Source organism: Lactuca saligna, chromosome 9 (assembly GCF_052625555.1).
Source record: "Lactuca saligna cultivar CGN05327 chromosome 9, ASM5262555v1, whole genome shotgun sequence".
Taxonomy (NCBI): Eukaryota; Viridiplantae; Streptophyta; class Magnoliopsida; order Asterales; family Asteraceae; genus Lactuca; species Lactuca saligna.
In genome coordinates, this window is record NC_136425.1 from 133181232 (window position 1) to 133208240 (window position 27009).

Here is a 27009-nt window from a genome sequence, read left to right on the forward strand (position 1 = left end):
AAATTACAGATCCAAGCTTCCAGGGCATGCCTTTCACGTTAAGTTGCAAACTTTACGTGCATGCATGGCTAAAACGGTTCTTAATGCCAAATCTAAGCTCTTAATGGGGTCTCATGCACAAGGGGGGCCTCATCCACGACCAAGACAAGAAATTTATGATTCTAGAACTTGGGAAGGTCCAGATCTGAAGTTACTACTTCAGATCTAGCTCATGTCTTGCAATATCACCTTATTCAAACCATAAAAACCCTAGATCTCCACCATATGTGGTCTAGAAGGAAAAGAAATAAAGATGTCGACCTGATACCTTCAGATGATAAGTGAGGTAGATCTCAGATTTCCACTCCTTCCTTGCTCCTATCCTCTTGTTCTCCAAGTTCGTCCTCCCACAAAGCCTTCCCTCCAAGCTTACAATGCACAAGAATGACACAAAACATGAGTTAGGGTTTCTATGAGCTCTCAAGGACTGCAAGGAGGCCAAATGAGGCTTGTACCTCCTAAAATATAGTGCAAAACCCCAAGATTTAGGTTTTCATCTGCCAGCACCTACTCATCGAGTCCCTTTATGGGCTCGGCGAGTAGGTCACTAATTTTGCAATCCCACCTCGATGCTACTCGACGAGTAAGGCAACCTTTACTCGTTAAGTAGGGCTTAAAACTAAAGAAATTCTTAATTAATTTAATACCTGGGAATCGGGGCATTACAATTCTCCCTCACTTGAACTTGACTTCATCCTCGAAGTCCTATGGAATAAAAAACATTGGTAGTGCTCGTGTATCTCTGCCTCCGACTCCCATGTCCACTCGGATTCCCTCCGATGTTCCCACCGCACCTTCACCAAAGGTATGTCCTTGTTCTGCATAATCTTCTTCTTCTTTTCCAAGATGGCCACAGGCCTCTCCACGTAGTTCAGGCGCTTATTGACCTGAATATTATCCAACAATACTACCGCCTCTTGGTCCGTGATGCACTTCCGTAACTGCGAAACATGGAACGTGTTGTGATTCCGGTTAAGCTCTTCCGGAAGCTCAAGCCTATAAGCCATTTTCCAACCCTGGAAATGATCTTGAATGGCCCAATATATTGAGGGCCCAATTTTCCCCTCTTCCTGAATCGGATCACACCCTTCCAGGGCGAGACCTTTAGAAATACCATGTTACCTACCTGGAATTCCAACTCAGATCGGTGACTGTCGGCGTAACTTTTCTGCCGACTCTGAGTTGTTTGCAGTCTCTGCCGACTCTGAGTTGTTTGCAGTCTCTGCCTGATCGGTGTCTGTCGGCGTAACTTTTCTGCCAACTTCTTGGCCAACGAACTCTCCCGTATGGCCAAGAAAAGGGCACTCTGGGTTAATCGATCCACGATGACCCAAATGGCATCGAACCCCTTCATCATCCGTGGTTTCTTTGTGATAATCTCCATCGTGATCTGTTCCCATTTCCAGATGGGAATCTCCAAGGGTTGCAGGTTTCCATGCAGCCTCTGATGCTTGACCTTGAACATCCTACAAGTGAAGCACCTCTCGACGTACCAAGCAATCTTGCGCATCATACACAGCCACCAGTATCTCAAACTCAAATCCCGGTACATCTTGGTGGCCCCCAGGTGAATAGACAGGTGAGACTTATGAGTCTCCTCCATAACCATCTACCTAAACCCACCAGACATCGGAACCCAAACCCGACTGCATCGGTTCAGTAATCCCAGACTATCCTGCACGAACCTGGTATTCTCACCCTTGATCCTCTCCAGCTTCCAATTCTCTGGTTGTTTTCCCTCTATCTGGGCATCTCTAATCAAACTCACAAGCGGGGAATCCACCGCTATCCTCATACATATCGCGTGGATGGAAGACTAAGCCGACTTGCGGCTCAAAGCATCTACAACCACATTCGCTTTACCAGGGTGGTAAACGATCTCACAATCGTAGTCCTTGACTACATCCAGCCACCTGCACTACCTCATGTTCAGGTTTGGTTGATCCATGATGTGTCTTAAGCTCTTGTGATCCATGTAAATGCTACAACGGATCCCATAAAGGTAATGTCTCCATATCTTGAGGTCGAACACCACCGCCCCCAGCTCCAAGTCATGCGTACGGGATCGCACCTCATGCGGTTACAGCTTCCACGATGCGTAAGCTATCACTCGTCCTCTCTGCATGAGGACCGCCCCTAACCCATTGATGGATGCATCACAGAACACCAAAAGTTCCTCAACTCCCTCCGGGAGTGTCAAGACTGGTGCCTCACATAAACACTGACGGAGGGTCTCAAAGGCCCTCTGCTGCTCGGGGCCCCACCGGAAATCCACCTCTTTCCTCGTCAGACGAGTGAGGGGTACTGCAATCTTGGAGAAATCTCGTATGATTCTCCGGTAGTATCCTGCCAATCCCAGAAAGCTCCTAATATCTGAGGTAGAATTTGGGACCTCCCACTGCATAACCGCCTTGACTTTGTCCGTATCGACCAAAATTCGCTCTTGGTTGACGAGATGTCTGAGGAATTGGACCTCTCGCAACCAAAACTCATACTTCGAGAACTTTACGTACAACCGATCTCGTCTTAGGACTCCCAACAGCTCTCATAGATGCTCCTCATGCTGCTCTCGGGTCTTGGAATACACCAAGATATCGTGTATAAATACTATGACTGAGTGGTCAAGCATCGGTCTGCAGACCTGATTCATCAGGTCCATAAATACTGCTGTCGTGTTGGTGACCCCAAACGGCATCAGCACGAACTCGTAATGTCCATAACAAGTTCAGAACGCAGTTTTCTCCACGTCTTCGTCTCTTACCCTGACCTTATGATACCTAGACCTCAAATCTATCTTGCAAAACCTAGATGCGCCCTGCAACTGATCGAAAAGATCATCTATCCTTGGGAGTGGGTAACGGTTCTTCACCGTTATCTTGTTCAACTCCCGGTAATCAATGCACATTCGGTGCGAACCGTCCTTCTTCCGGACAAAAAGAATCAGCGCTCCCCATGGAGAGTTGCTAGGTCGACTGAGCTGCTTGCCCATCATTTCTTGTAACGGCGACAACAGGTCCAGCATCTCTGGTGGCGCCAATCGGTACTGCGGCTTATGTCACACCCCCAAACCTGAACGACAGAAATGTTCGGGGGCGGGGGACTTCATGTGGTAGCATAACAAGTGAATACATAGTAAAGAAAGCAACACAACCATCATATATATATATATATATATATATATATATATATATATATATATATATAATTGAAAGTTTACATTTGTCAACAGTTACATGTTCAAAAACCAATTACAAATATGATGTCAAAATATGAGATTAAACTGATGCCGCAACATCTCTTCATCAAAAGCATAATGATACATGTAGTTACTGAATCCCTGGGACATACAAGTAATTTTGAAAGAGTAGATCAGCATTTAAGCTGGTGAGTTTCATAAGCATTTAATGACAATGTTTGTATGAAACGAAATATCTTGTCCTTATTTGTTTGTATTTAGAAAATCCTGTATTTTCTACTAGTATAAAAGTAGTCTTCCTTCCAGACCATAGTTTGTTTCCAAAATGTATGTAAGTGTAAAAGTAACCAATATGTTTGAAAACCTCGTAAATCAATGTATTTTTAATACCTCCTGTGAGCTTTATAACCATACTATTGACTCGAAATGCCTATATATAACGTTCTTCAGGCGTTGGGATGTTATGATGTTTGTCACCCCAAACGGTGGACTGTAGCTAACAGTCAGGGCACGGGTTGTCAAGCCCGTATAAATTTATACACAAACACCATACTCTCCCTCCAAAGGATTCTGGTATATAATACAGGACTTGAAATGTGTACTTGAACGTACGTGAAGTAAATGTCTCACAGAACCGTATTATAAAAACAGATTTACATGTTGACATGTTCGTTTGTTATTGTACATGAAAGTGATTTCTTGAAAATCGTGTTTCTAGTATGTAAAAGTTAGCAATATCCTCATAAAACTATACATAATATAGTTTTCTAAAAGTGTTGCTCGTTTGTTTTAGAATATATAGAAAAGGAATCACTTGTTATGAAAGTATAGATTTTTGTAGAGTCTAAGATAGACACATATACATTAAATCTAGGAAAAATGTTTAGTTTATACATGCATTACAAAAATTTATAGTTTCAAAGATAGAATGCTTTTGTAATATATTTTGTATACGGGAGTTCCCTATAAAGTTTATAAATCACATATGATTCTACTTAATAAAAGTGTATAATAATCTTTATATATAACACCCGATAGTAGTCGTGTGTTTTACTTGTATCCCCCCCCCCCCCCTTAGAAAGCATATAAAAGCGTTTAGAATATTTAAAAGGGTTAATTAAGGGGTATGAACTCACTTGAAAGTTTGAAGAGAGCGAGATGGAAAACTGGGCAGAGTTTCGTCTCGGAAAACGGATTTTCCTCAGGAATCTCAGGAGTAAAATCGACCTTAGGGACTTGCACAAAATGATCAGCGCTTCGGGGTAGTACGGGCACGGAAAACGAGGTAAAATGCAAGAAAAGTGAGAGAGAATGAGCAATTTTTCCGGGAACCCTCGCATCCTATTTATAGGAGGCTGGAACCGCCTCGGTACGCGGGGCGTACGCTCGTACGCGGGGCGTATGCGTACGTCACGCATGACCGAGTACTCGACTGCCTCGGACTTCGGATGGGACGGGCTAGCTTCGCATAGACCGGGACGTGGATGATCCGAGGCCTTGGCCTTGAGTACGCGGGGCGTCCGAGGGTACGCGGCGCGTACTTCGGCCCTATCTGCTGACTCCTTCGGATAATACCAAGAGTTTATAATTAAAAATATATATAAATTATTTATCAAAATTCAAAAATTCATATCTCCTTCATACGAACTCCATTTTTGACGTTCTTTATATCCACGCGTAGGTGAGACTAAGATCTACAACTTTCATTTAGATTCCATCGGCAAATTCCAAAATTAGTTTTATTATTTATTTATTAAAATGACGTGATTAAGGAATTTCTTTAAAAATTCATAACTTCATTATCTAACGTCGGTTTTTGCCAGACTTTTTACCGCTGAAAAACCATTGTCGAGACCTTCGATTCTCGTTTAGGTCATTCTGGCCAAAAGTCGCTCGATCTCCGATTCGAGTTTTTAGCTGTATGATGCTAAGCCGAAATTTGAAAAAAAAAAATCTTAATTTCAATATACGAATCCGGGTTTGGGCATTCTTTTTACGTACGATCCTGGTTTAATGATATAAAACATAGTATGTAGTTAAATAGAAACTTTTTGGACATTTTATTATCAACGTTAATTTTTATTAACTCAAAAATGGTTACAATACTTGACCTATTAGGCCATTACAAAGAGTTGAAATATCGGGTTGTCACATCATCTCCCCGTTAGAGGGAATTTCGTCCCGAAATTTAAAGTAGTAAGGACACTAGTGAACATGAAAGAGACGAGGGTACTTTTGTTTCATCTGATCTTCGCGTTCCCATGTGAATTCAAGTCCTCGTTTGGCGTTCCAGCGAACCTTAATGATGGGTATGCGACTTTGTTTTGTTTGTTTGACCTCTCGGTCCATGATTTCTACTGGTTCCTCCACAAAGTTGAGGCTCTCATTGATCTCGATTTCGTCGAGTGGAATAACAAGAGTCTCATCGGACAGACACTTTTTCAAGTTTGAGACGTGGAAGGTTGGATGTATGTTACTAAGTTCACGCGGTAGGTTAAGCTTGTAAGCCACAGGACCGATTCTCGCAAGAATCTCGAAAGGCTGTATGTATCTTGGATTTAGTTTCCCCTGCTTTCCAAAGCGTATTAAACCCTTCCACGGTGAGACCTTTAATAAAACGTGGTCTCCTACCTGGAATTCCAAAGGTTTCCTCGTTTGGTCAGCGTAGCTTTTCTGTCGGTCTCTAGAGGCTTTCAATCGTTCACGAATCTGAACGATCTTGTCTGTTGTTTCTCGTATGATTTTTGAACCGGTGAGAGTGCTTTCAGGAACTCTTCCTTTAGCTAACTGGGTATCGCCAACTTCAGTCCAGCACAGAGGGGATCTACACTTTCGACCATAGAGGGCTTCCAACGGAGCAGCCTTTATGCTTGTATGATAACTATTGTTGTATGAAAATTCGATAAGGGGTAAATGGATATCCCGTGCCTTTCCAAAGTAAATCACACAGGCTCTCAGCATATCTTCTAAAGTCTGTATCGTTCTCTCATTCTGCCCGTCTGTTTGTGGGTGGTAGGCTGTACTCATGTCTAGCTTAGTCCTCAGGGAACCTTGTAGTGACTGCCAGAATCTTAAAGTGAATCTACTATCTCGGTCGGAGATAATGGATATCGGAACACCATACATTCGCACTACTTCCCTTAAGTAAGTTCTTGTAAGCTTTTCCATTTTGTCGGACTTTTTGATGGGTAGGAAATGCGCGGATTTGGTCAACCTGTCGACGATGACCCATATGGTATCGAGTCCACCCGTCATCTTGGGCAACTTGGTTATGAAGTCCATAGTAATCCGTTCCCATTTCCATTCTGGTATCTCCGGTTGTTGTAGTAATCTTGAAGGTTTCTGATACTCGACCTTAACCTTAGCGCAAGTAAGGCATTTACTTACGAAGGTAGCAATTTCTGCTTTCATGTTAGGGCACCAGTACAAGTTCTTAAGATCCAGATACATCTTATCTGAACCCGAGTGAACGGAATACCTCGTGTTGTGTGCTTCGGTCATTACTATGGCTCTGAACCCGCCATGTTTCGGCATCCAGATTTGGTTCATAAGATAATATGCTCCGCCACCCTTGACTTCTAGATTCTTTTCCATTCCCCGCAGGGATTCACCCACCACATTCTCAGGCCGCAAAGCTTCCATTTGTGCCTCTTTAATTTGTGTGGATAAGTGGGAATGGATAGTCATAGTCAGAGATCTGACCCTCTGACCAGTGTATTCCTTTCGACTGAGGGCGTTAGCTACCACGTTGGCCTTGCCAGGATGATAACGAATTTCGCATTCGTAGTCATTTAGTAACTCAACCCATCATCGTTGTCGCATGTTGAGTTCCTTCTGATCGAAAATGTGTTGAAGGCTCTTGTGATCAGTGAAAATAGTACTCTTTGTTCCGTATAAGTAGTGTCTCCAGATCTTCAGAGCAAATACCACTGCTCCTAACTCAAGATCGTGTGTCGTATAGTTCACTTCCTGTGTCTTAAGCTGTCGGGAGGCATAAGCAATAACTTTCCCTCTCTGCATAAGAACACAACCAAGTCCTTGATTTGATGCATCGCAATACACTACGAAGTGTTCTATCCCTTCGGGGAGGGATAGTATCGGTGCGGTGCACAAGGCCTGTTTCAGTGTTTGGAACGCCTCTCTTGTTTTGCTTCCCAGTCAAAGGCCACACCTTTATGGGTTAATGTAGTAAGAGGTTTCGCAATGCTAGAGAAGTTCTTTATGAATCTGCGATAGTAGCCAGTGAGACCTAGAAATTGACGAATTTCTGTAGGTGTCTTTGGTGCCGACCAGTTCTCGATGGCCTTGATTTTGGAGGGGTCCACGTGTATCCCTTTCTCGCTAACCACGTGGCCCAAAAATTCGACTCTTCGAATCCAAAATTCGCATTTAGAGAACTTCGCATAGAGTTTCTCCGATCGCAGTGTTTCTAAGACTTTTTGTAGGTGTTGACTACGCTCTTCCTTACTTCGGGAGTAGATAAGTATATCATTGATGAAGATGATGACGAAATGATCTAAGTAGGGACGGCATACCCTATTCATTAGGTCCATAAATAGTGCTGGTGCGTTGGTTAATCCAAATGGCATTACGACAAATTCGTAGTACCCATAACGAGTTCGGAAAGCTATCTTGGGAATATCCCCCTCAAGTACCCATAATTGGTGATATTCGGATCGTAGATCTATCTTCGAGAAGTAGTTTGCTCCTTGGAATTAATCGAATAGGTCGTCAATACAGGGTAGAGGGTAACGATTCTTGACAGTAAGTTTGTTCAGCTCTCTGTAGTCGATGCACATACGGAACGATCCGTACTTCTTCTTCACGAACAAGACCGGTCCTCCCCAAGGTGAGAAACTTGGCCTTATGAATCCTTTTTGCAGAAGTTCATTAAGTTGACTGGAAAGTTCTTGCATCTCTGCTGGTGCTAGACGATAAGGCGATTTCGCTACTGGGGTAGCCCCTGGAGCTAAGTCGATTCTGAATTCAACTTGGCGTTGTGGTGGTAATCCTGGTAGTTCTTCTGGAAAGATATCGGGAAAGTCGCGTACTTCTGGAATGTTCTTGATGTCCTTCAGTTCATGGCTTGTATCGACGATGTGCGCTAGGAATGCTCGACAATCCTTCCGTAAGCACTTTCGAGCCTGGATGCACGAAATGATACGAAGGTTTGTACTTGATTTTTCGCCGTAAATCACTAATGTTTCGTTGTTAGGGAGATTAAGACGAACTGCTTTTTCAAAACACATGATGTCGGCGCGAAGAAGAATTAACCAATCCATGCCGACTATGACATCGAAACTTTTAATAGGAACCAGCATGAGATTGATTGGGAATGAATGACCGTCTAAAGTTAACGTACAGTCCTTGTATATGTAGTTAGTGTTTTCGGTTTTTCCGTTGGCCATCTCTACAGTGAATGATTTTTCTAGTTTGCTAGGTTTAGGTTTAAGTAAGTGAATAAAGTTTTGACTCATGAAGCTTCTCTCCGCTCCACTATCGAATAATATGCATGCATATGAATTATCGAGGAGGAACGTACCAGCAACTACAGTTGGGTAAGCTATAGCTTCGTCGTGGCCTATAGTCAAAACTCGTCCCACACCGCCGGTGCCTGCTGCCTTAAGGCAGTTCCTCCTGTAGTGGCCCACTTCGCCACAACCGTAGCAAGTCTGGCCTATACCTACACTGGGGACTTGAGTGATCGGCCTTGCAGGCTCCTTGCAGAACCGGGTGTGTGCCCCTTTCTGTTGTAGTCGGTGCACTGCATTTCCCAACAAGGTCCATGGTGGTGGTAAGTGCATTTGGTGCACTTTGGACGGTTACCTTCATAAGGCTTTGTTGGGTAGGTATTTGTAGGAGCTGTAGTAGGTACCGTGGCAGCATTCACCGAAACCAATTGTTTCTTTGCGGATTCTTGGGAAGACCCACCCTTCCCTTTATTCCATACTCTCTTCCTGTTGTTGTTGTTGGTGGTGGTGGTGTTGTTGTTGTTGTTTCCTCTCTATGGTTCTGGTGCAGAAACGGTTGAGTTCTGATGACCTCCGTAGTCAATCAGAGATTGTGCTAGTTCCTTAGCACTTTCAAAGGTGTCAGATTTGGAAGCTAACACGCTTGATCGTATTTATGTACTTTTCTATTTTCTTGCTCTTAGGAGCAATCATATCTGGGCAAAGGATTGCCAGCTCGCAGAATCTGTTGGTATATGTTGCGATGTTGGTACCAACCATTCCGAGAGTCCAGAGTTCATGTTCGAGCCTTTGAATCTCTCCCCGTGGGCAGTATTCTCTCATCATCATGGCTTTGAGGCTCTCCCAGCTTATGGAGTTTCCCGCTATTAGAGTAACTACTTTAACGTGGCCGTTCCACCAAGTCAAAGCTCTATCAATGAGTGTGAAGGTTGCAAATTTGACCTTGTTGTGCTCGGGGCAGGAGCAGATTTCAAAGACTGATTCTTTCCTTTCAATCCATTGTCTCAGAGCCATCACACCATCAGTTCCATAAAACATACGGGGTTTGGCATTAGTAAAGTCCTTATATGTGCATTCTCGGGGTTGCCCATGACTCTCGCCATGGTTGGATAGGTGTGTGCCAGTTCTCGAGTCATTAGTACTCGAGTTATTGAGCTGTGACATGGCAGCTGCTACCGCTGCGGTGACTGCTGCTTGGAACATGACATCATCAAATTAAGGAGGTGAAGGTGGTGGTGGTATCAGTGTTTCATGGATAAGGTTACGTCTGGTATTCCTGCGTGGCGGCATCTTTAACTATATGTTTAAGAGATGATGATATGGATAAGAATAAGTGACAAATGAATGTATCTCATGAACCAAATTAACATGGTTCAACAACAGATGATAGCATAGAAAAATGAAAGTTGTTTGTAAGACTTAAAGTATGAAACAAGTATTTGTTTTCTCGATGACTTTTCAAGGTTTGAACGAAATACTCAACGTAGTAACAATAGTGTCACTTATATTAATATAAAATTTGATACAACGATCATGAAAATTTGACCCTTATAAGGGTCTCCGATTACAAAGTTCGAGAAATTTAAAGACTTTTAGCTGAGGTCTTAAGTTATAACAAAATTTGAGGTTTTCACAAGTACTACTTGCGACGTGTGTTGCGCTTGGAGCTCGATTCTGCATCTGATTGCTTCGACTCCATAACACGCCTATCAAGGGCGGCTTGTTGTTCCCTCAATTCTGCGAAGGCTGCATTCGCTTGTGGTTGGAATGCTTCGGCGCGAATGTGGATGTCGTTCTACAACATCTCTAGGCGGTTGATATCGGCCGTGTGGATTTGTACTTCCACGTTAACCTCTCGGATTCGGTTTGCATGAACCCCCGATTGGTAGGACTGGTTGGCGAGTTTGCCCACCATGACCGGAAGTGCCCGATCGGCTGAACCTCCACCTCGGACATCGTAGAAATCTCGGCACATGCCGTAGGGAGAGCGTATACTTTGTTGTTGGCTCCAGTGGACAAGGTGACTTCCCCAGACGGGAGTCGGTCCTTGAAAGTTCCTCCTAATGGGTGGAGGGTTGACTATTTCCGGTTCTGAGTCTATCCCGGAGTCGTCCCTGCCATCCAACTCAATGGGCTCTTCGTCCTCCTCCGGATCCTCTTCAATCCATCCTCCTTTGCCTTGTTGTGGGTAGTAGGGGTCTCCATGCGGGTGAAATACAGCCATTTGACTATACGAGAATAGGTTTATAAGATTTGAATAAAACTTGAGACATGTAATACTAATTAATCTAGTGTATGCACCAAATACTCCTATAGTATTTAAATTCTTGTGTTTGATCTTCGTGATGTTTTTGGTAAGTTTTGACTTGTTGCTCACTACGAGCGTTCCTCGATATACATTGGTCCGATTTCGGGCAAATATAGTTGATCACGCTATATTTGTCCCAAATCTGATTACATATATCGAGTCTTAATTGTAGTGTCCAACTTGTCTAAATACTTGTTGTATAGTTAATAAACATGAAAATAATGTGTTGTATGCATGTATTTGTACTTGAATGAACTAACATTTTTAAGTTATATGAAACGCGACTTAGGCGTAAATAAAATCGTTTTGTCAGAGAGTATTAGTCCCTTAAGCATTTATAGTTTGTATATCTTATGTGGTTCGATATACTTAGTTCACTATAAACATTGCTCTGATACCAATCTATCACACCCCCAAACCTGAACGACGGAAACGTTCGGGGGCGAATGACTTCATGTGGTAGCGTAACAAGTGAATACATAGTAAACAAAGCAATACAACCATCATATATATATATATATATATATATATATATATATATATATATATATATATATATATATATATAATTGAAAGTTTACATTTGTCAAAAGTTACATGTTCAAAAACCAATTACAAATATGATGTCAAAATATGAGATTAAACTGGCGCCGCAGCATCTCTTCATCAAAAGCATAATGATACCTGTAGTTACTGAATCCATGGGACATACAAGTAATTTTGAAAGAGTATATCAGCATTTAAGCTGGTGAGTTTCATAAGTATTTAATGACAATGTTTGTATGAAATGAAATATCTTGTCCTTATTTGTTTATGTTTAGAAAATCCTGTATTTTCTACTAGTATAAAAGTAGTCTTCCTTCCAGACCATAGTTTGTTTCCAAAATGTATGTAAGTGTAAAAGTAACCAATATATTTGAAAACCTTGTAAATCAATGTATTTTTAATACCTCCTGTGAGCTTTATGACCATACTATTGACTCGAAATGCCTATAAACAACGTTCTTCAGGAGTTGGGATGTTATGATGTTTGTCACCCCAAACAGTGGACTGTAGCCAACAAACAGTGGACTGTAGCCAACGTTCTATACACAAACACCATGCTCCCCCTCCAAGGGATTGTGGTATATAATACAGGACTTGAAATGTGTACTCGAACGTACGTGAAGTAAATGTCTCACAGAACCGTAGTATAAAAACAGATTTACGTGTTGAAATGTTCGTTTGTTATTGTACATGAAAGTGATTTCTTGAAAATCGTGTTTCTAGTATGTAAAAGTTAGCAATATCTTCATAAAACTATACCTATTATAGTTTTCTAAAAGTGTGCCTCGTTTGTTTTAGAATATCTAGAAAAGGAATCACTTGTTATGAAAGCATAAAGTTTTGTAGAGTCTAAGATAGACACATATACATTAAATCTTGGAAAAATGTTTAGTTTATACATGCATTACAACAATTTATAGTTTCAAAGATAGAATGCTTTTGTAATATATTTTATATACGGGAGTTCCCTATAAAGTTTATAAATCACATATGATTCTACTTAATAAAAGTGTATCATAATCTTTATATATAACACCCGATAGTAGTCATGTCTTTTACTTGTATCCCCCCCCCCCCCTTAGAAAACATATTAAAGTGTTTAGAATATTTAATAGGGTTAATTAAGGGGTATGAACTCACTTGAAAGTTTGAAGATAGCGAGATGGAAAACTGGACAGAGTTTCGTCTCGGAAAACGGATTTTCCTCAGGATTCTCAGGAATCTCGGGAGTAAGATCGACCTTCGGGACTTGCACAAAATGATCAGGGCTTCGGGGTAGTGTTGGCACGGAAAACAAGGAAAAACGCAATTTTTCCGGGAACCCTCGCATCCTATTTATAGGAGGCTGGAACCGCCTCGGTACGCGGGGCGTACGCGTACGTCACGCATGACCGAGTCCTCGACTACCTCGGACTTCGGATGGGACGGGCTAGCGTCGCATAGACCGGGATGCGGACGATCCGAGGCCTTGGCATTGAGTACGCGGGGCGTACGAGGGTACGCGGCGCATATTTCGGCCCTATTTGCTGACTCCTTTGGATAATACCAAGAGTTTATAATTAAAAATATATATAAATTATTTATCAAACTTCAAAATTTCATATCTCCTTCATACGAACTCCGTTTTCGACGTTCTTTATATCCACGCGTAGGTGAGACTAAGATCTACAACTTTCTTATAGATTCTGTCGGCAAATTCCGAAATTATTTTTATTATTTATTTATTAAAATGACGTGATTAAGGAATTTCCTTAAAAATTCATAACTTCTTTATCTGACGTCGGTTTTTGCCAGACTTTTTACCGCTGAAAAACCATTGTCGAGACCTTCGATTCTCGTTTAGGTCATTCCGGCCAAAAGTCGCTCGATCTCCGATTCGAGTTTTTAGCTGTCTGATGCTAAGCCGAAATTTGAAAAAAAAAATCTTAATTTCAATATACGAAGCCGGGTTTGGGCATTCTTTTTACGTACGATCCCGGTTTAATGATATAAAACATAGTAGGTAGTTAAATATAAACTTTTTGGACATTTTATTATCAACGTTAATTTTTATTAACTCAAAAATGGTTACAATACTTGACCTATTAGGCCATTACAAAGAGTTGAAATATCGGGTTGTCACAGCTTAGCGATAGGGGCCGCACCTGGCACTAGGTCAATCCTGAACTCAACCTGCCTCTCTGGAGGTATCCATGGAAACTCCTCTGGAAACACATCTACAAACTCCCTGACCACTGGTACATCAGAAACCGAAATTAGGTCCCTGACTCATGTATCTACCACGTACGCTAGATAACCCATACACCCATGTTGAATATACTGTCGAGCCCTAGTAGCTGAACAAAACCCTGATCCTTCTTTGGTGCCCTCACCATATACAATCATTTCTCCCCCAATAGGGGTTCGAACTACCACTCGCTAGCCCTCGCAATCAATCATAACATTGAACCGACTGAGCCAATCCATTCCCAAAGTCACGCACACCTCCCTCACGAAGATCGGAATCAGATCTATCAGAAAGGACACCCCGAAAATCTCCAAGTTACACCCTCGATTAAATAAAGAAGCGGAAACCTCGTGTTCATTGGCGATAGACAATCGCAAAGGACACTCTAACTCGCCCACTGGCGCACTGAAATCCCTACTAAAAGATTGAGATACAAAGGATCGACTCGCCCCCGAGTCAAATAAGACCAAAGCAGGCAAAGAGTTCACCAAAAACATACTTTATTACATGTACAATAGATAAGCATACCATAGATAAAGAAAACGAGGCAAGGACAGAAACATACCAGCAACCACATCTAGTGCTACTCTAGCCTCCTCGGCCGTAAGCTGGAAAGCACGACCCCAAGCCTTCTAAGGCTCTACCCTAATTGGTCTCCCATCCATGATCATCAAAGTAGCCGGCGCTGCAGCCTGCACCGGCTTGGCGGCGAGTAACGGGCAGTTGGCCTTCAAATGGCAAACCTGATCACAATGGTAACATAACTTCATACTCGTTTCGGAGTGGCCTGGAGACAATTCTTCCCATAGTGCCCTTCCCTGCCACACCCGTGGCACCCACTATTGGCTCGACAAATCCCGGAATGAACCCTGCCACACTTCCCACAAGAGCGGATCTGCTGACTCCCAGACCTCAAATCAATGGTCTTAGACCGCTTCGGCGCCAGCTGCGACTGTGTCGGGGCCGACCGCTGCTCACTCACCCTAAGTAGGTTCAGAGTACACCTGACCTTCTGGTCAGCAGGACACAAGCAGGTGTAGAAACACCCCTCCACATCTGAAATCCATCTCATAGCCTTGATGGCATCCTGCATCCCATCAAAAGTAGGGGGCTTCGTGTTATCGAAGTCCATGTACTGAAAACCCCTACCAACTCCTCATCCTCCTGCCTCAAATACAGTTGATGCAGCTATTGCGGAGGCTGTCTCTGCAAGGGTTGCGTAGTGCTCATCGAAATACTCCTTCATGGTGGTCTTAATCGACCCGAACATTTCCGGAAATTCAGCCCGAAACAACGCAACCACCTCATCGTGCAGGATCTCTTGAATCCTGTCATCCATCTCATCTGGCCTCATTTGGCCGATAATCTCGGGCGCTGTCAGCTCCCCCTGTTCGCCCTCTCCGGATCCTGACCCTGATCCCGAACCGGATCCATTCACAAAGCGCCTGGTCATCACCATTCTGAAAGGTAACACAAGGTGTTAGATAACTTTTACGAATACTTCGACGCGTATGGGTCCTATGCTTTCAGTAGTACGGGCCCATACTACCTTCCACACCTACTCATATTTGTCCCAAGTACCATCACAAAGCCCTAATGATACACATAATCATATTGAGCATTCATGCCCCACTCCTAAAGGAAGTCTAAATGCGTCGAAGTCGGGGGACTCATCCCAAACAACCTATTCACCCACGAAACTTCCAACAACCCTATAGCACTAGTCTATGCTTCCCATACATAAAGTTGGACCGTATAGACTTTCGAATATTCAATCCTACCCTAACCTCCCAATCAAACAAGAACAGAACATAAGCCCAAACCAAACATTCTCAGGCTATAAGATCTTAATTATGTACGACCATAATGCATACACTAAGCAACTGCAGTGATGATGTCAATTTCATATTAAAAACACCCTAGGCTATCAGGCATCATATAATCAGGCAATTCTATCATACAATTCTTGAAGATCCCTAGCCTCGCACTAGCATCTAGTTCTAACATATCACAAAATCAAATACTATATGGTATTTTGAGGTCACTTACTGGCTCTGGCTGATCGTATACCCTACATCCTCCTTTACTTATTTTGAAAACCATTTAAAACCCTTTTGAAAATCTTTCCTTGATTTGAGACTGGATTCACACGAATGTTCCTCCAATTCACTCAAACCAAGGCTCTGATACCAACTTGTAACATCCAAAATTTCAAACCAATTTAAACTTTTTAAAACATGTCAAGTTCATCAAAACATTAAAACTTTGTTTTCAAAATATTAATTATCATAGTTTTTCACAGAAACATAAACATAACAAGAGGAGCTGTACCATCACACCTTTGCCTTGCCGCGATCCCCTGTTGTACCTGAAACAATAAACTGAAAAGGTAAGCCCGAAAGCTTAGTGAGTGACCCCAAAAATACTGATACACATACAGTCCACATAACCATGTCATGATAACATATCATCACAAAATAACATAATAGCACATAACGGGTCCACAACCCTACAGACTGTAATACCCACGAGCCCACAGTACGAGTCTCCCTTATCCTGTAACTGGAATGCTCCCGAGCCCACAGTACGAGTCTCCCTTAGCCCATAACTGGAATGCTCCTAGGGTTTGTTGGCTACCGCACAAAGCAGTACAACCTCGACCCATCCCATATAACAAACACATAAATCATAAGAATCGACAATGCAATAAGCACATAACATCACAGGTAGTCCTATAGACCTAACTAATAGGCATAACGACTAGCATGCGACACTAAATCATACTCAACATCTATCACAGTTCAAGGTAACACATTAAATAGGCCAGCCTTGGTGCCTTAGACCCTTTAGTATAGTGAGGATAACTCACCTGCTAGATGTCAGCTCGGTAAGTCTTCATCCTCAAAGCGTACTCCATAACCCAACTAGTTAACCCCGGTCAAAGTCAAATTCTTTAGTCAAGGTCAACAGTCCATGTTAATCTTAACTTGTTGAGTACCCTCGGCTACTCACCGAGTTCCTTGAAGTCCTTACCCACTCGCCGAGTTACAAGGGTGACTCGTCGAGTTCTTACGATTCTCGATTGAGACCCTAAGGCCACCCGTTGAGTTTCCTTCTAGAAACACGTGAATACACACACATTCCTATCCTGGGGAAAACTCATCCAGCTCGCCGATTTGTTCATACAACTCTTCGAGTCTATAGCAATCTTCATCGGACTCGCCGAGTTCTTCCTCCAACTCGTCGAGTTCACGACTATCTTCATATGAGTCACTAAGTCGATGTTGCGACTGGCCGAGTTCCTTCAGTCCTTAAGCCATAAAGAATCATTTAATCCACGAAATGGATCCAAATTACAAATACAAGCTTTGAGGGCATGCCTTTCATGTAAAGTTGCAAACATTACGTGCATGCATGGCTAAAAAGGTTCTTAATGCCAAATCTAAGCTCTTAATGGGGTTTCATGCACAAGGGGGGCTTCATCCACGACTAAGACAGGAACTTTATGATTCTAGAACTTGTGAAGGTCCAGATCTGAAGTTACAACTTCAGATCTAGCTCATGTCTTGCAATATCACCTTATTCAAACCATAAAAACCCTAGATCTCCACCATATGAGGTCTAGAAGGAAAAGAAATAAAGATGTCGAATTAATACCTTCAATGGATGCTAACTAAGGTAGATCTTAGATTTCCACTCCTTCCTTGCTCCTATCCTTTTGTTCTCCAAGTTCTTCCTCCCACAAAATCTTCCTTCCAGGCGTACAATGCACAAGAATGACACAACACATGGGTTAGGGTTTCTATGAGCTCTCAAGGACTGCAAGGAGGCCAAATGAGGCTTATGCCTCTTTAAATAGAGTGCAAAACCTCAGGATTTAGGGTTTCATTTGCCAGCTCCTACTCGTCGAGTCCCTTTATGGACTCGGCGAGTAGGTCACTAACTTTGAGATCCCGCCTCGATGCTTCTCGACGAGTAGGGCACCCTTTACTCATCGAGTAGGGTTTAAAACTAAAGAAATTCTTAATTAATTTAATACCTAGTAATCGGGGCGTTACATAGAAAACATGTTAGTTATATAATCAATAACGGTTGATTTATAACTATAAAGTAAAGAACTTCTTATATTTCAAATGTATTATCAAAACAAACTGCTTCAAATCACTTTATAAACAGACACCAAGTCATTAAAACTTTCCAAATGTTAAACTCTTCTCATATTTCACAAAACTCCTTTTCTAAACATATAAATATTGTCAAAAGCATGTCTATGTAGACATAGTTATATAAGTAATGTTTAAAGGGATTAGGACTAACAACTCACTTTATTTCCTTTTCCTTGTTTGTATGTGGACTTAGGGTATCGGTTGTCTATCCAAGGGTCGTTTAAATCTTAGTTATATATTATGTATATGTATGTGGATATAAAAAGTAGTACCAATCAATTCGATGTCATTGGGTAGGAATGGTATACATTCATGATCATTCATTCAAACTACACAAATTGATAGTAAACTATAATAGGTATAGTTTAGAGAATTAATACTTACTATTTCTAGAACATTGAAACATACATAAATCAGTACTTACAAAAGTCAGATCATACATGAGTCAGTTCAAACAAACAATAACAAGTACAGAAAGGAACATGCATCCTTTTCAAGAACAAGATAACTTTTATGTGAGTCTACTTCATGGCACAACAACAAGTTTTCACCGTCACGTTTTGTAACCAGTCTCCTGGAGGGAGAGCGGACATTGTGTGTATAGATCTATACGAGGTTGACAAGCCTGCATCCTGACTGTTCGCTGCAGTTGGCCGAAAGGTCAGGGGTGACAAATGTCACATTTACTTTCGGTGCCAGAGGGTCGTCGTGTTAACTACTTGTCAATCTAGCATGCTTATAACCACATCACATCCAAACCTTAATTAACCAACTGATTTGAAGGTGATTAGTGTTTCAGTAGCTAGTTTTTACAACATTACTATACAATTTAATTTTTTTTATTTCATTTATAGAGTGATATTCTCACATAAAAGGTAATAAACTACCTTCTAGAAAAGATACTCTTAAACATTGGGAAAACACACATTACATACTATTTCAAGTACAAACATACAAAATAGTCGAGTCTTGGTAGAAGACTGCATTACATCATTTTAATAGAAACAAACATACAAAACAATCAGGTCTTGGTAGAAGATTACATTACATCATTTTAAGAGAAACAAACATACAAATCAGTCGAGTCTTGGTAGAAGACTACATTACATCATTTTAAGAGAAAAAAATATACAAAACACTTAGGTCTTGGTAGAAGATTGCTTTCCATACTAGTAGAAAATATAGGATTTTCAAGGAGATTCAAACGCATATAAACACTTTCACAAAGTTTTACATCAAACATTTACAAACAACACTAAAATACTTATGAACTCACCAGCTTAAATGTTGATCCTCTCCTTCAAAATAACTTGTATTCTCAGGTCACCAGTAGGCAGGTACCGATGATAGGTTTTGAGAAGACGGATCACTCCCAGACTTGTCTTTATTTTGATTATTTACTTTTTGGTGTCTTATTACTATTATTGCACATAACACACTTGTATGAAATTATATTATTAATGAAATGGATGATATTGTTGCTTTTTTACTACTATGCATTGTTATGATACTGTACATGACATCCTCTACCCCCGAATGTTTCCACCAATTCGGTTTAGAGGTGTGACACTAGCATACTATCACTATGGAGTATATACACTACAAAAATCTAGTTAGATGACTTACCTTTGTTGTAGCTTTGAAACATTAAGCCTTTAAGAGCCTAGCACCCCAAGTGTGATGCCTCAAATGCTTCACACAACATCACCAACAATGGAGAAACTTCATACGAGGTTACTTACACTCACAAAATCGGATAACACTCTTGTGTATCTATTAGGTGCCGATTTTGGTTGCCGTGAGGTTCCTTATATAGTCTGACACAATTAGGGTTACACCATGCAAACCCTAATGTGCATGAATTTCCACATTCCTCATGCTCCATGGGTTTTAATCTCCATGGAGTATCCATGGGTCACCACATGGACTTAGCCCAACATAAAGAACTACGGATCAGAATCCCACTTTATAAGAATGAATGATTTACACAATCAATCCCCATATATTTAATTATTCTCTTTTGATCACTAATTAGATTACCCGAATAGTCGTTAACCATCTGAGAAATTGTCAAGGTGAGTTCTTCTCACTATATTGTATAATCCAGTATGTATCCTTTGTATGTTAGGATATAGTTACCATGTAGTATACACATAGACAGTTAGACTAGGATAGTGAGTTATCTGTTATGTGGACTGTTCCTATGTGTTGATATGTATATACGCGGTTGAGGGCATACAAGCTTCATGTTGAAGGCCAAGGGCAAACAGACTAGCCACATGATGAAGGCTATATAAGGCGGGCCAGCTATAGGCTGAAGGCCAAGGTGTGGGCCAACTATAAGCTGAAGACCAATATGTATATGTATTGTATATATGTTGTGGTATGTGGTATTTTGAGGGAATTCACTATGTGTCGGCTTATAGTTGTTGAATTACTGCTTTTCAGGTTGTTCTTTGGATCGAGGATAGGCTCGCACATGACTCTACTTGCATTGAAGGCAGTAAATAGTATTTAAGAATTCCACTAAGACTCATATATATAATTAAATATGTAATAAAATGTGTGTAAGACTTATAATTTGGATAAATAAAATGAAAATTTTGCTTGTGAAAATCAGGAATCCATCAGTCTAAACTTCAGAAACCATAGCCCAAGACAGATGATCATCTATTCATCATACCTACGTTCAGTAACCTGACCATGAACACCAAAAAACCATGCAAAAATAATAGTAAAAACATCCTGATCGTGAATTTCACCAATTCCAATTCCGGATATTGTGCCCAAAAACCTTAAATACGCACTTGACTTTCTGACAAGTCATTACCAACCCGCTACTCCCATAAGCTTAATGATGTTCAACCCAATAATCTCACATTGCATTCAAATCCCTCATCAGCTCAGGTGTATATTCACCTGACAAACCACTCGAGACATTTACAACGAACTTCATGACTCGATATTTCAAAACCAATACCCAACATTGGTAACCAAACTCCTTATAAACATCCCACAAGAAAACGGGGTTCCTAATGCAAACATTCTGCAAGAGACTTTTGATGCACAATTAATAACTCCCAACAAACTTATACTATCCATATGATCCAAACCAACTAGTCACCGAGTCTCCTGACTCCCAACAATGCACTAACACCCAAACATGTCGATAAGACTAACGATCTGAGACCTAAGAGTCTCAATCAAATGACTATCGGGTCCCACCCGTATGAATCATGCAACAACTGGTTCATGATACATCGTGGCACCTTCTAACCACTAAAACGATAAGCTTATGGTACTACGCCAATCTTGCTATCATTCCATCACTAGCCTAAAGACTCACGACCAGCACCATATGGGCCTAAATATACTGCACCCTTAACCCACCGACTTGAAAGAACCCAATCAATATCCCTCTCAACGCTAACAAAACATAACACGATCCATACCCTTCTATAAAACACAAATCCTTTCACGTAATAGGTTTCTATCAAATTAAAATAAGACGAAAACATGGTCACACACAACCAGCGAATGAGATAGGTTGTTGTACTCTTGTTCTAATTCCAAGGCTATAACCCAAATAAGAACCATGCCAATGATTTCAACCAAGGGTTCCATTGCTATCTTGTTTAGTGCACATACACCCCTCATGACAATACCTAATGAACTTACTACAATAAAAACCTTCAGGAGAAACCATAACCAACGTTGGATCTACTGCATTCCTTTTTCCTCACAACCTTATCCACTGGGTGAAGTACCAGTAGATCTAACAAAATGAAAAACTTTAATCATTAACAAAATAATCCTCATAAATGACTAAAACAAGATCCCGCACCATGATTGAAACATAACAAATTCCAACAATACATGACTAGGTTGATAAAACTTCCAAAGTTATCTAGAAATGTTGCTAAAACCCTGGTTGGATCAATCCAAATACCAACTATTCCAACACATCATCCCAAAATTGGATTCTGCCTAGATCCAAAGCCACACCTAAAAAACTAAACAACACTGCTCCGACGTACGAACTCTCGATAACCAAGGAGAACTGTCAAACATGAGCCCTTAATGAACAATACTTCCATAACTAACAAGTGAGAGGGTACCCTACCCAAAAACCATAATGTATAATGTACAAAAATTTTGAAAATAGGTTTACATATTCATTGAACTTCAAGTGATAAAGCTTGAAACATTTGAAGAACCTCAACTATTGATGCTGAACAAAATCACCAACGATCGAGAATGGCAACTAATCCAATGACCTAGTACACTACTGAACAAAACCTATGTGGAACTAAACATACCAAACTCTGAAGTCGATTTACCGATCAATAACTGAACAACCTAGACTATAGATATAAATTTATACGAGCTAACAAATCCCTCAACAACTGATAGTTAACCTGAGTGACCCAAACCCCTCTTGATCTATTCATCAACATTCCCGAAAGGAACCACCGGATACAACAAGCTCCTTGCCCAACAACTTACTAATGCGAAGACAACTCATGCATTTCTGACCACATACATCTGATGCCAACTTGGTTTGCACCCCCGTCCTAACCAAATCTTGAACCAAAGTCTCGCATACCCAAACCGTAAAAAACTATGATCCATTTTTCCAAAACCATAAATTTGAACAGATCGGTGATCCTCCAAGCAGAATACCCATTTCTCCCCACTTAGGGTTCAAACTACCACCAACTGATATTACAAATAGACCAAATCTCAAACCGGCTCAACCACATACATAGAATCCCTGACCCTTGGAATGTATAACACAACACAAGATGATCTTCAAGATAAAGACCAATCAAACTCAAACGAATCTCGAGTCTCAAATGGAGACCTTAGAAGCTTTCCAATCATAACCACCTCTAACATCAAGAATCCCATGGAGATGCATAAGCAATAAATCTGATAGTCCATTCAAAGCATTGATTTTGTATATACAAACAAATGGACTACCACACACCTCGTCTACAAATCCCCAACCCTAAATTGATTGTGAGAATCATTCATAAATATAAGAGGCATCATTCTCATAGTCAGGATACATAAGAGACAACAGAAGTTGTCGTTCCAGATTTACTTTCCTGATCAGCAGCTGAAAGAATCAACCAACACCTTACCTGATTATATTCAAAAAAAGACCCTTGATATCATCTAAAGGCAACCCTACCAAAAGAATCCTCCTATGCTTTCCCACACTTCCATACTTTCCACCAAAAACCACAACTATGTAGCCCTATGTTAGGTCTACATACAAACTCTCAAAATCACATGTCTACTTTCTCTTTCATCCGAACATGGAAAGCTGGAAGAAATTTTACCCCATTGTAGATTGTGACAACCCAATCCATCTACCAATTACCCATCCTCTTGCTGTAATCCTCGAGTTGATCATCACAATCACTGCATTCATTAGTCCCATAACTCAACTGCTACTACCTTGAGCGAGGCCCTCGAGACCTCAAAATCAACTAGCTCACCTAGGTATGAATAATTCAAACCCAAATTGACATGGGCAATAAGGCCAAAACAATCTTCTAACCCATCCTCAGCATGAACAACCATAACCAATAAACTGAATAAGATGGAAACGCATTTCAATGAATCATGGTGTCAAACCATACAATCTACCCATTGTCAGGTCCTTAGAATCCCAAAAATTTTCCTCGATTTGAGTATAGATCCCATGATTTCAGTTATATGGACCAATACTATCTCTGACACCTATCTATAAGGGTGTAATATGTAATTCAATAATTTATTAAAGAATTTTACTTAGCAGCGAAAATATCTTCATGTGTAGTAGGGTGTTGGTTTGGAAATTGTTATTTTCTCGTTATCTTTGGGTAATCGTAACTTCACATAATAGCTCCGTTTTAACATTCTTTATATCCACAACTTCATAATTACGAGAACTAAAAATTTCCTTTAAATCTCAATAGCTAAATTAAATCTATTTTTACTTTATATTTACAAAAAAAGACATACATGTTGTACCTTTGAAAAATCATAGCCCTTCGTACAAACTCATATTCGACGTTTTTTATATCCATATATTCATATTTATATCTACTAATACTTTCATATAGATTATTTTGGAAAAAAAATACTATTATTCCACTCTGAAATTCATAAAAAAAATGTTTACATTAAATTATACTGTAATTTGAAAAAGTGGTGTTACATGACGTGTATGATAATAAAGATTTGTTAGTGAAGACGAAATGATCATAATTAAGCATTATTGAATAGAAGTTGAACAATAGATACGTGTAGATTTCCATGTAATGTAATTATCTGCCATTTATGGGCAAACTGACTCACGACACCCATATAATGCAATGAGTTGTTTTGAATGGCGATTGTAACTTCCTTCATTAACTATAATTTTATAAATTAATATGCATTTGAAACTGACTTTGTTCTTTAATATGATAGTTACTATATAAACATGATCATGTTATTCATGTTAACTCAAACTCTATGCTGTACATAATGCCTACCTGTTCCTCTACATAAGAAATTATGCTTTCCATACATAAATATATAGCATATGATATGTAACGAAAAAAGTATAGTAATATCCAAAAAAGAAACAATGAAAGTTACTAATGAACACTTATATATTTTTGAGAAACTTCGTTTGTATCGGGTCTCTTCAAGAACGTCCATGGCAGACGTCTTAATATATAAGTCAATGAGCCTTCATACGAAGCTTATTCAGGTAAAAATTAAAATGTTTCAAGAGTCCGTGAAATACTGAAAACATTATATAGATTGTTTTGGGTCTTTTGCAATATTTTATTAATGTTATTGGGTTTCAACATTAGGAAATATAAAACATATATAAGGGTATTGTTATACGTACCCCTCACTCACATAAATCGACACATCATTGGGGGATGGTACACGTACACTATTACACTCACACATGGGGGTACAGAAAGCAATTGGAGGTACTTATAGAATTTTCATTTATACAAATGGATTCAAAAAAGTATTTCCATTGAGCATATTATATTACAACCGAATATATTTTTTGTTTTTATATTTACATGAGTTTCTCAAGTAAAGATATATTAAAACCGGATCTACGCTAAAGTACTTTAAAGACCTTCTCTATACCATTATGATTGAGAATTTTTTTTTGTTGAATTGCACCTATGAGATTTATATGTTTTTCGTACTTTCAAGGTCCATGTTTAGAGCATGTTGAATTTCTCTGCTAAGTTCAATTCTGTTACAAATGGTTGGCAAATTATACATATGTTAGTGTTAACTGGATTTGTGGAAATTTTAGGGGTAAATGATAGTGTACTCTAATATTAATTTTATATAAGAAATCATGAAATCCACATCCATAATTTTCAGTTTGCATGATTCGTTTTGGTGGCTACACCACTTTAATAGAATGCAATTAATAGAAATATTAACTACATTTTATGCAAAGTATTTACTTAATGTTACTGTTGCAAGACTCAGCCAAGACGACCAAGTGCTCGTGTAACATTTTGGGTTCATGTATTCTCAAATCCTTCCTTTGGTTTTAAATTATTTTGATCGTAAAGATAAAGCCCTAAGAATCCGTTATGGAAAAATGGTAATTGTAGCTAGGCATATCCTATAAAATATGTATTTACGTCGGTCGACGATTGTAACCTTTTAAGAATATGTGAAAGATAACTATTCAAGTATATGTTATATGTGTGGACATTTGGCAAATATTATATATAATATTTGTGAAAAATATTTAAAAATAAAAATATTATTTAGGATAAATAATCTTAACAAAAGTTATAACAAATATAAAATTACAAATTATACGTTATAAGATGTATTTGATCTAAATACATTTAAGACTGAACCCAAGTAGTGGAATGATAATTTTTCCGTTACACCAATTTTTCAATAATAATTGAAGGTTACTTTTTACGACGTTAGTTTCGATTTTAAATTTGTATAAGAATGAATTAAATAATTTGGATAATAATCAATAAAATGATTTGGATAAGATTTTATTATAAAGGGTATAATGATTTTATTAATAAATAGTTAAAGAACTATGGTGTAACTTGAAGGATATATTGTGTTAATACAAGAATAACCGAAGAACCATAAATGTAATTATAATTGATTTGTGAATTGCAAATAATCCAACCAACATATGTGTAAGAAATATAAGAAAGATTGTATATATTTTATTAATTAAAAATAAATATGTGATCGTACAACTTCATTAAATAAAATGTATGTGTTAGTTTTACAAGATGACTAAGATAATTAAAAATAAATATGTGATCGTACAACTTCATTAAATAAAATGTATGTGTTAGTTTTACAAGATGACTAAGATAATTATAATCGTACATACGTGTCGAAATTTATGCAACGTGTTGATATTGATTAGATTGTGGATCGCGTTTCATCATGGGTATAAATAGGATAATTTTTTTATATATTTTATGCAACATACAATTTAGATAAAGTTAGAAAGGAAGACTAGAAGATATTTTGAAGAAGGGAAATTTCGGCTAATAAGAGATCGGGAAGTTACTCTCAGAACTAATTATGATCTGCGTATACACTTGTCATATTAGGTGAGTGCATAGTTACTTTCATCTTACACACACATACACATACACACACACAAACACACACACACACACACACACACACACACATATATATATATATATATATATATATATATATATATGTATATATATATATATTTTCATTCAGGATAAATATTAAGAACACAAATTATATGCAAACATAGCACATAATTTATATTAAATTCCTCATATATATATATATATATATATATATATATATATATATATATGAGGTATTTAATATAAATTATGTGGTATGTTTGCATATTATCTGTGTTCTTGATATTTATCCTAAATGAAAAATATACATGTTTTATCTAATTTAAACTATATATATATGTATTTTATACCCACAATTATGATGCGTAAAGATGGGTAGATGAAATAAATGATGAGCGATTAATTAAAATGATG